The sequence below is a fragment of the Dioscorea cayenensis genome, chromosome 20, assembly GCF_009730915.1.
Source record: "Dioscorea cayenensis subsp. rotundata cultivar TDr96_F1 chromosome 20, TDr96_F1_v2_PseudoChromosome.rev07_lg8_w22 25.fasta, whole genome shotgun sequence".
NCBI lineage: Eukaryota > Viridiplantae > Streptophyta > Magnoliopsida > Dioscoreales > Dioscoreaceae > Dioscorea > Dioscorea cayenensis.
In genome coordinates, this window is record NC_052490.1 from 31,740,113 (window position 1) to 31,750,984 (window position 10,872).

Genomic DNA, 10,872 nt, shown 5'->3' on the forward strand with positions numbered 1-10,872 from the left:
TAACCAGTGGCGGAACTATAAACAAAAAGAAGGGGTGCTCAATTCAAATTTAAAAAAAATATTAATTTTAAACAATTCTATTAATTTAAATTTGAGATTATAATAATAATCTATATAAAATATGTATATATCTAAGAATTTTGGGTTAAGTGTAAAAATTTTTATCATATGTGCATAAATAACATTTAACTCACCTAACAATGAAAAACTAAAGTAATAAATAATGCAATTAGAAAACAACACATGTAAATTCATAATTCAATTCAATTAGTAATTAAATGAATAATCAAAATTTTCACAACAATTAATCAAACAAATATTTAACAATTTTTTACAATAATTTGCAAAATAAATTTTTCATAACAAACATTCATAACAAATAACAAAACAAATATTTAATAAATATCATATTATTTTGTTCACAAAAAATAATCAAACAATGAAACAAATTAAATTAACTTAAATTAAATATAAAAAAAAGGTAAGATAAGTCCTTACAAGATGAAACATAAATTTGGAAGAGATTGAGCGAAGAGAAAGAGAGAGAGAGAAATTGCATATGATCTTGAAAGAGAACAGTTACATTTTTTTTTAGAGATTTTTGAAATAGTAGTTGCAGTTTTTTTGGTTTTTTTATTTTATTTGTTATACTATTATTTTTTATATTAATATTTTTAGAAATTTGATAATTATAAATTGATAAGTTTAATAAAAAATATATATTTAAAGTATAAAATTAAAAAAAATATTATGAAGATACATGTTTCACTACTGATATTATATTATTATTTATTATTATCACTAAACATCAATTTTATTTAATATAATAATTTTAATCTTTTTATTTAATTTATTTTAAAATAGCATGGGTGGAATTTAAAAAAAAATAAAGAGAACTAATATGAATTAAAATTGTTAATATATATATATATATATATATATATATATAATATATATATATATATATATATATATATACTTTTTCCATGGGAGCGAGGGGTGCTAAAAGCACACCCTTGCCCCCCCCCCTCCAGCCCATGGGAAGTAGCTGAATAAATTTAACAAATATGATGAAAGGTAAAATTATGAACATATATAATAGATGGAAACATATATTATTTTCATGTTGTTTTTCATGTGTGCGGGTAGTGCAAAATTTTTTGTTTCATATTAAATTTTATGAAATTAATAAAAAAAAAATTAAATTATTGCTATATATACTAAAACAAATTTTTTTAGGGCTTGGCAAGTGGAATACAACAATAAAAAGTAAATACTAACAAAAATTATTTTTGATCATGAAAGATGTTTATTAAATGAATATTAAATTGAATCATAATAAAAATAAAATCAATAATAATCACATATTAACAAAAACTCATTGTCATCTGTATTGTATATGGATTTGGTTTATATAAACTTGTAAACTCGTGAAAGTACTTATCTAAAATATACCACGGATAAATTTTTCTATTTACTTGTAAAATTTCATATAAAAACATACCAATTTTTTTATTTATTTATTTTTTTATATGTATTTTTAAATGATCTTCTATTTAAATAAAGTTGTCATATCTAAAAGCATAAGGTTTTCAACTTGCAAGAGTTTGAATTTCGTGTAACCCTTCTAGTTATTTGAAAGATTTCATAACACAACTCTAATTGATAAATTGAGTGGATGAATTAATAAACAAATTAAATGAGAGTTGAAATATTGACATAAAAAACTATATTAAAATAGATATATATATTTTTTTCTCATGCCATTTTCCATGTGGGTGGGATTATATAAATTTTCATTTAATGTACAATTTATGAAATTGATTAAAAAGTAGTAATTATTTTTAGGGAAAATTACATTACTTTACTCGTAATTTTTCAAAACTTCCCAAAAACCCCCTCCTACTTTTACTGCAGACATGATGGCCAGTTGGTGTTTAACTTCCCTTTACCCCCTCTGAGTTCAGCTGAATGGGTCGTGTTGTGAAATCCAGTTTTAGTGCGAAAATGGTGGGAAAGGAAAGCGCAGAATCACGTCGTATTCGACCTTTTGAAGGGAGCTTCTAGCTGGTTTCGATGAGGCAATGATGCGGAGTTACATTTACATCTTGTTATTCTCCTCGTTATCATGCACGAAAATATATAAATCGGTTTCTCGAGCGGAAAATGAAATTGATTTCCATCGGATTGAGTCGAGTGCTTCGTCTTGAATGGTAAAGCGTAGTCGATTTTTATTGTCGAGGCGAGCATGTGCCGTTAATAAAGTCTTCTCGTTTATGGTTGTAAAGTTGTATTACGGCGAGGAAGAGCGATGATTCTGACGAGGGATTCGTTTCGTTGTAAAGTTAACTCTCGTTTATGGTTATCTATTTGTATATTTTTAAATAATGTTTAACTATTTGCTATTATCAGGTTTTAAATATTTTTCTAATATGTTTAATAATTGTCATATCCAGTTTAATACTTCCCAGTCTCGGTTTAACATTATCTTTACATGTATAACTATTCAAATAAGCGTGTAAAATTCTCAAAGTCTCTGCGTAAAAGCGGTGATCTTTTTCGTTTGATCTGAATTGTTGGCATGTGGCGCGTGGCGGTGTGAGGTTATGGTATCCCGTGCGTAAGAATTAATGGCGGCATTAATTCTTATGCAGTGACTATAATTTCCGAACAGCCGATTACGTTCTCGTCGATCGATATCGTACATGTCGTTTAACTTTTTCTCGGATCTGAAGGTCGATGCTTAGTGGACTTGCGCTAAATAACCGGGAAGAACCCGTCCCGTGGACATGACCACTCCTCGTCCTCACTCCTCCGCCATCCTCGCCATCCTCCTCGCCATCACTCCATCATCCTCTTCCTCCTCTTCCCATGGACTGACCGCTCTGCTCTGAGAAAGGATGTTTCGTGAGCCTTCTTCCTTATCTTGAGAATCGATTAAGCAGTGTCGCTTTGAGACTAGTTAAACTATCTTTTCACCTTGAGCCGAAGTCCTCTCATAGTGCACGAATCGACGGAGGATTCTCCGTGATGGATGACGGAAAGCGATTAAGAGAAGCGTTTCGACTTGGGTATGAAAAGAAAGTTTTTCACGTATTGCGTGATTGCGGAGGATCTCTAGAGGAGGAGATCGTGAAACATCACTTTAAAACGAGTTGACATTCTAGCTGAGACTTTTACATTAGCGTTTAAGAAAATGGCGTCGGTGTACTGATATTACGTTACGTGTTTAACTCATCCGGGATCGTCGTTTAAGTCCTCCATGACACGTTGATTAATAGTCGTTTTTCAGTGAATGTGTGTTGTTTAACCTTTTTAATGTTTATGCGTTTTGCGGGTTCGAGTTGATGCGCTTGTTGTCACAGCCGTGAGCGTTCGAATGTCTGAGACGCTTGTTTCGTTATCACGGTCGAGTCGTGAGTGTCGAAGTCAGAAGCGGACGTTGTAAATGTTGTAAATGTTGTAAATCTTTGTAAATGTTGTAAATGTTGTAAATCTTTTGTAAATGTTGTAAATGTTGTAAATCTTTTATAAATAAAAGCGAAAAGCGATCGTATTTGTTGTGAACTACGAAATTTAAGCGAGACCTAGTAAAAAGCAATGTGGGAAACGAGCGTCGATTTGTAAAGCAGATAGAAAAAGTTAAAGCAATACTCGAGTTACTCTTTAAACAATTCTGACGGTGTTTAAGAAAATACGTAAATATGTTTTAAGCGGTGACCGGGAGGTACCCATCTAGCGACGCGTTGTCGGTGAAAGCGTTGATTTTAAGCGATAACATATTATTTCATGATATAGACTTTAGTTAAAGCGGTTAACCGTTATTTTTAAACACTATATGTATCTGTTTTAAACATAAAAAAAGCAGCGTTCTGCAGGAGACTCGTGTTGAGTTGAGAACTTTCATTCGAGCGATGACGACATGTCTTCCTCGCGACGATGACATATATTTCCCTTTTTGCCCTTGGGATGGAGGGAAAAAAATACGCTTGATCATCGCGTCTAATCTAACCTCTATGCAGTACAAGCTATGCGCTTTTTTTGTTTGCGATTACGACTAGCTGTTTGTTCTTTACATCTTACTACTTCTTAACCCGTCGTCTTCGTTTTGTTCTTCGTTTCATTTGGTTTTGTACGATTTGGTTTCGACCCAGATATATTATGGAGAGTTTTTTGTGGTATTGCTAGATTCACGGGGAGGGAAGAGTGCTAATGTTCACGGCTCGAGACTTCTTGGGAATTGGTGTTAGGCTGAGATATGTGAGCGATGGGGGTCTCGAAGTTTCTCTTGTCGGGGTTAAGTTCATCACGCGAGATGGATATAAAAGCGGTTTGCCCGATGAAAAGCGATGTTGACTTCCATCGGATGTGTAGCGTCCACTCCATCTTCAAATGTCTTTGTAGTTGATCTTGTCGTCGAGGGCGAGAAAAATGTGCCATTCCGAATCCTAATGAAAAGCGAGGTTTACTCGTTGTAAGTTCCTTTTCTTTTAATTATTTAGGTTATGCGGGGTCGTTATTGTTTTAAATAATATAAAATCATTTGGTTAACATATTGTACTAGTCCTTTACGTTATTAGTTAATTGTTTAAGTATTTAATTTAACGTTTAACTATTGTCATTATACGCTTAAACAGTTATATTCTCAAAAGCAACATATTGATCTTTTCATTTTGGTGAAGTGTTGGCGAGGAATTGAGATTCTGCGAGTGCTCCCAGTTCATCCCATGGTGACCACGGCCGGTGTGGGATGTCTTGCTCCCTCAGTCGGATCATTACGAAGTGTTGTCGTTGGATATTGGTCAGCGTTTTTGCGGTGTCGAACATTTCAGGGATGTACTTGATAAATGCAGATCGAAAAGGAATTTTGACTGAGAATTCGTAAAGAGCGAAAAACATCGGGTGAGCGTGGAATGCTGGCTGCCGGAGTGGTTGTCGTTGGCCTATCATCGTCGAAAGAGTATAACAAAAATACTTTCGAGAATCGAGACGATCGACCCGTCAGCGCACTTGCGGTGGTGGCGTAGGTTCGGCGTCGCGTCGAGCGTCGAAAAATGGAGTTAGCGCCGCGAGTGATTCGAGGCTCGAGGACCGTCCCTTATGCTGAGGCCGTCGACGTTGAGAAGGACGTATTTGCGAGGAACATAGGTGTCCACGTACCACTACTAGCGAGCTTGGTTGGGAAAAGAGCATGCGGGTGGTCCTCGGCCAGCGATGACGTCTCCAGTATATTGTTTGCTTTGGTATGTGGATAAGGTGGTGAGGACGAAATCCGGCGTTGCGATCGTGGAGAGGCGGTGATCGTTTTTAAGCGATGCGTTCTTTTTCTTTCGGTGGCGTGTATTGTGAGGATTCGAGAGCTTGCGAGGGCGGCTGAGCTGTTTTCTCGATGGTACCCAGCCTCGCTTGGAAAATATCGAGAGTGCACTCTTGGGTGCGCGAGGAAAGATAGTGATGATGGTTTTTCCGCGTCGCCTTCGGTATAGTCGTACGCGAGACCGATGCGATTGGACTTGGTTAAAGTATCTAAGTTGGGCGATGCCTTATACGAGGGTGGAGATTATCGTGAGATAATTACCTTCGTGTCGGACGGTCGAGGGCCTTGTGGCACGATGCGAAGTCTTCCCTTCTTCGCCACGTCGTCGTCACGTCTTCGGCAGGCGCGATTTATGAAAGCGATGTCGGACTTGGGAAGGCGTTGAGGAGGAAGTCTTGAGTGCATATGCTTCCGCATTGCGTGGCGTCCACGGCTAAAGATTTCGATAATCCAGTAGAATGAGCTGAGGCCGTATCACCGGCTCATGTTTTGGTTGATTAATAAATCGGATGTAGCGATTGGTGGATTATCATTTCGGAGGTGATCGTTGGGGTGAGATGTATTCGAGCGTCGGCGGAGTGGATTCGATGCTTGGATCGAGGAAGCTCGTCGTTTCTGGGTGGCGAAAGGTAGTGGAAACTCCGTAGAGTGCGAATGTTGATTTACAGCTTAACATTTTAGTATTACCGCACTAAGCGTTCTCGATCTTTGTTTAATTACCACTACGACTTTAAATATTAATCGTTTTACGTTTATTTAATTCTGATAATGTTTTAAACATGTTAGAATTGTTAACCATCATTTGTCTTTGTTTTAACCTTATTTGCGGGTTCGAGTTGATCGCGTGTTATGTAGCAAGGCGTGAGGCGACGAATGGGAGACCTACTTGTGCCAGACGTACGTTCGAAGTTAGAGATCGTTGTTGAGGACGGTGAAATCTTACGTGTTGAGTGCGTTGTGTCGGATGATAGATTCTGCAGTGATTGACGAGTCTGCGGCAGACTCCGTGGATCTCGCCATCAGGAACATTCGTATCGAAGGTGTGAAGTTATGGTATCCTGCAAGCAATGCTTGCGTGACTAATGCCAGACAGGGCGCTGAGCGTACGTCGATTTTATGAGCGGGTACTTCGCGCGTCGAAAGCAATTACTGATGGCGTACGAAAGCTATATTCCCATGCGACGATGACGGGCCTTGAGGCGGAAATCGTGAAGCTTCGTTGCGACCTTTGTGATCTAGAAGGCGGCTGGGCGGCTGCAGGCGAAAGAGGATCGAAGTCGCAGCGTTTGATGTCCACGAGGTTACATTGCGGCCGCGCGAGGGTCCGGTCGCGATCGGCGATCTTTGCAATGAAGCGTCCATGAAACTGAGCATTGTTAATAAGCGAGCGATGGCGAGGAAAGCATTGTGTGTTATAACGAATTGAATGTATTTACGGAGACGTTGTTATTTTAAAGCGGATACATCGTAATTTGAAATATTTCAGCTGATGTTTAAAGCGATATATGGTATATTTAAACAATGAAGCGAAATGTACACAACTACAACGTAAATTAAAGCAATGAAATGACTGAATGAAATTTAACTTCTGATTGAAAACAAACAAAATTTACATTGAGATATACAAGTCGTGATTCTTACCCGAAAACAAAAACAATGAATTGAATTGACTGTATTGATGAGCGACTTTCAGTATTTGGTTAAGCAATAAGTGCGTTCATTTAAGCAGAGAAAGTGTTATTTTAAAGCGGGTGCACAGTAATTTTGAAATATTTAAAGCTGATGTTTAAGACATGTATATCTTATATTTAAACAATGAAAGTGAAATGTGCACGATCGTCAGCGTAAATTAAGCGATGAAATAAAAGCAGAATGGAGATTTAACGCGACTTTCTGATTCGAAAACAAAGCAAAATTTACGTATAAAGATATACTTCTGGTCAGTATTCTTTGAACGAGCTCGATGAATTGAATTTGTCCAGGATTACATTTGAAAACAAAATTGTGATCAGGATATCTGAGAGATGTTATTCAGCAATTTAACTTGTATTACGCTAATAAGTATTGAATGGCAATTGCGCTGCTCGTAGAGTAGCTCCTTGCATACTCAGCCAGTCCCAGGTATGCAGGCATCGTCTGGTGGCGCGTATGACTTCTCCTTGCGGTGATTCTTTCGATGAGCCGCGATGAGCCCAGGCGCGATCGGCCAGCTTTCCTTGTTTAAGACGTGTTTTACGTAGCCGCTGTCTTGAAATGATGCTGCAAAGTGGCCATGCTAAGCACTAACTCCATGTCTCGGCCGAAGGTCCGAGATAGATTCGGCTAATGATCGAGATGTCTGAGTCAGAGAGGATTAGAATCACCCAGGATTTAAATCACAAAGCGGTTATTATTCGACGTAATTAAAAGAACTTGCGTATCGTAGCGTCCTTATACGTTACCGGGCGTGAAGAATAGTACACAATAGTGTTGTTTATCATTGTCCGGAGCGGCAGCGTGGAGGTGGCCGTCGTGATTATCGGGAGGATGACAGATTTGAAACATGCGGGTTCTTGTAGCGACATCCCAGATCATAGCTAATGGTGTGTCGTGATAAACGTACGTCCTCTTTCAGCGTAAAAGCAGTATGGCCGATACGATGATGGTAGCGCTTCTTGTGGAGATATGGGCTCTTTCTTCGGCGATTTTGTATTATGCATACTGGCGTCGATCACGTCACTTCGGTGACATTCTCCTTCCCCTGGCGGCGTGTATAGCGCAGCAAAGGTATTAAATTAACGGCCGACGTCGTTCTTCATGCTGGTCTTCGAGGGATGGCAGATATGAATATTAGAGGCATGTGTAAATGTTTAAATGATATTGCTCCAGGTTATTCGTGATATTATATATAATTAAGCGGTAGGCTGGCGAAAACTGAAATGATAACGTAGTGGTATTAAACAACTGATGGGTAATAGTTAAACAACATAAAGCTAACAAACAATATCATAAAGCGTTCACGGCTTACGTCCAGTAGGCGGTTGAGGAAGATCTCGTCAACTCACTTTCGTGTTGTTAAAACGATGTTGTGTGTTGTTGTTGTTGATGAATAATTTAACTGTAGGAATGACTTTAAGTGATGGTCGATTTGATTGGCTGTGATCATCTCTAGAACAACTCGTTGTTAGGAAGTCTTACATCAGCATCTTCCTTGATGCAGGGGCGATGTTGACGGCATATTTGCTGAACCACGTCGCCCATTATTTGTTCTTGTTGTAGGATTGTGCTTGCAGCGATCTTGAGGAGACGGCGGCGGCGTGGCCATGAGCATACCCATGGTTCTTGTTGTGGTGGGATTGTGTCACAGCAGCTCTGATCTTGTCGGTAGTAGCGGCGGATTAAAGCGATCTTCTGGCCAGGCTGGCCGTATGACATCGTTTGGGAGCCAGCATCGCTTTGTTCTTGACCTTCGGTTGTCACCATCTTTGATCTCATGATCACCGGCCCAGTTCAGCCGGGTCGGCAATTTAATCGAGAAGAGTCGCCACCATCTCAACCCATACATATCCACGATGTCCTCAGCGCGTCAACCATATCATCAGCAACAACAGACTCGATACTTGACGCCACGTAGCCGTAAATGGTGTTGCTAGTGTTCAGCCGTCAGTAGGCGGTGGAGGCGGAAGCGATGTTAATTCTCTCTGCTATGCGGTCTGGTAACGCGAATGTGGCCGCTTGGGCATGACCTTCCCGATGATGTAAAGTGATGCATTCGAATTCCGGCCTTACCGTTAAATCCCGCGGTGCCATAGGATTCTTTCGTGATGGCTGGCGCGGCCGGTTGTGAAGCGATCCTTCCAGCGCGCCTCACTTTGACAGGCGGTACCGAGAAACTTCGGTCAATCGATACTCTGGCGTGATACTGCGCACGCCAAGGTTCGCGGTGACATCTTACGCGATATCACCGATTGAGAGTACGCGCGCGATCCGGACTGCTTAGTAGTCGAGGGAATCCGTCGTTGTCGTGGTAGGGGGTTGTTGCGATCTGCTTGTAGGGAGGAAGCCTCAAAGTGAATCGCGCGGCGTGGTGTTGGAGAGTAGGAGAGTATGGCGATCGGTAGCCAGCGCGATGATGTCGCCTCTCGTCGCCTTGACGAGTGGTTCGGGAGGCTTGATGGCGTGCGTGGAGTCGGTTGACTGACAAATGGCACTTTTCTTCTTGACGTTGACTGGAACTGACTGAAACTAGCGTATATAAACTGTAGAACAATTTCGATGAGATGCACTTCAAGGAACTTCAAAGTATAAGAAACTATATTTAAGCAGGAGCGTTTTATATGTTTCAGCGTTCTCGAAAGTTATAATTAAGCGGAGGAGCAAAATATTTAAGCGGTTATGGACACAATTCATAGCGGTAAATACTGAGTCAGCTTAGCTAAATAAAATGTTTAAACGTGAAAAGACTTATAGTAGACATTTGATCCATGATTTATTACCTCTCTCTCCATTGTCGATATGACAAGCTCGTTTTCTACCCAAAGTAGACTTGCTTAGAGTGAGAGTACTTAATCGCTATGTGTGACGTCCTTTGGGAGTCTCTGTAAAGCGGACTTTCTTTCAGATTGGGTGAAGCTCGTAAAATTTCAGACGTTAAAGCGTGACCAAAAGCTGACGCTTAATGTACTACTGTGTTGGTGCTTCTTCGCAGTAGCGTCTATATCTTGCGCTGCGGTGACGCTTGTGGAATATCCTCCTGAGCAGAGCGTAAAGTCGCTAGCGCGATGCATATTGTCCTGTGGATGTACGGTAGCGTCATCGTACGTGTCCAGGTTAGGAGCAAAGGCGTGATGTGTTGGGAAGAAATGCGCTCACAGCGTAGGAGCGCAGCTCGGGGTTATGTGAGGGTGTCTTTGCCTACCTCCCGAAGCAAGTTCCTGCGCGGAAGTGCTCTTGCAGTCAGGAGTCCTACATGTCTCTACCGTGGAGTGTCTTGTTGAATCACAGCCACGAGGCAGCGCGAGTGCTTTCTTCTTGAAGACCAGCTCGCGTCGCCGTGACGCAGACGAGCGAGGACGCGTCTTGAGGTGCGAGCTTCGGTGACTTTCCCGTCCTGAATTTGTGGTCAGAGCCAAACGTGCTGCTGAAAATCAAGAAGTACTACTCTTGGTATATATGACTTCCAGTTCGATTGAGCAGCTACGACGTTGTCCCCTGAATAATCTCCGATGTCGGTCGTGTACCTTTCGATTATCTAAGATGCCACGGTCTGTCAAATAGCGGCCCTTGTTAACTAGGTTGACCGCATGTCACCATGACCATATAAACGGTATTGACAAAGTTTAAGCGGAAATATAGGTTTTAAGCGGTAAACTCTAGGTTATTAAGAGGAGATATAAAATGTTAGCGAGACCCGTTTTGTTAGCAGGAGGCGAGAATCTAGCCAGAACGACAAATTTTAAGCGTAACATCGTTTCTTCGCGTCGACCTCATTTGTAAGCTATGACCATGTCAACGAAAGAGGGAAATATGCGTTATAAATATTAGGCAATCATAACGATCGAAAAAACTATTTCGAT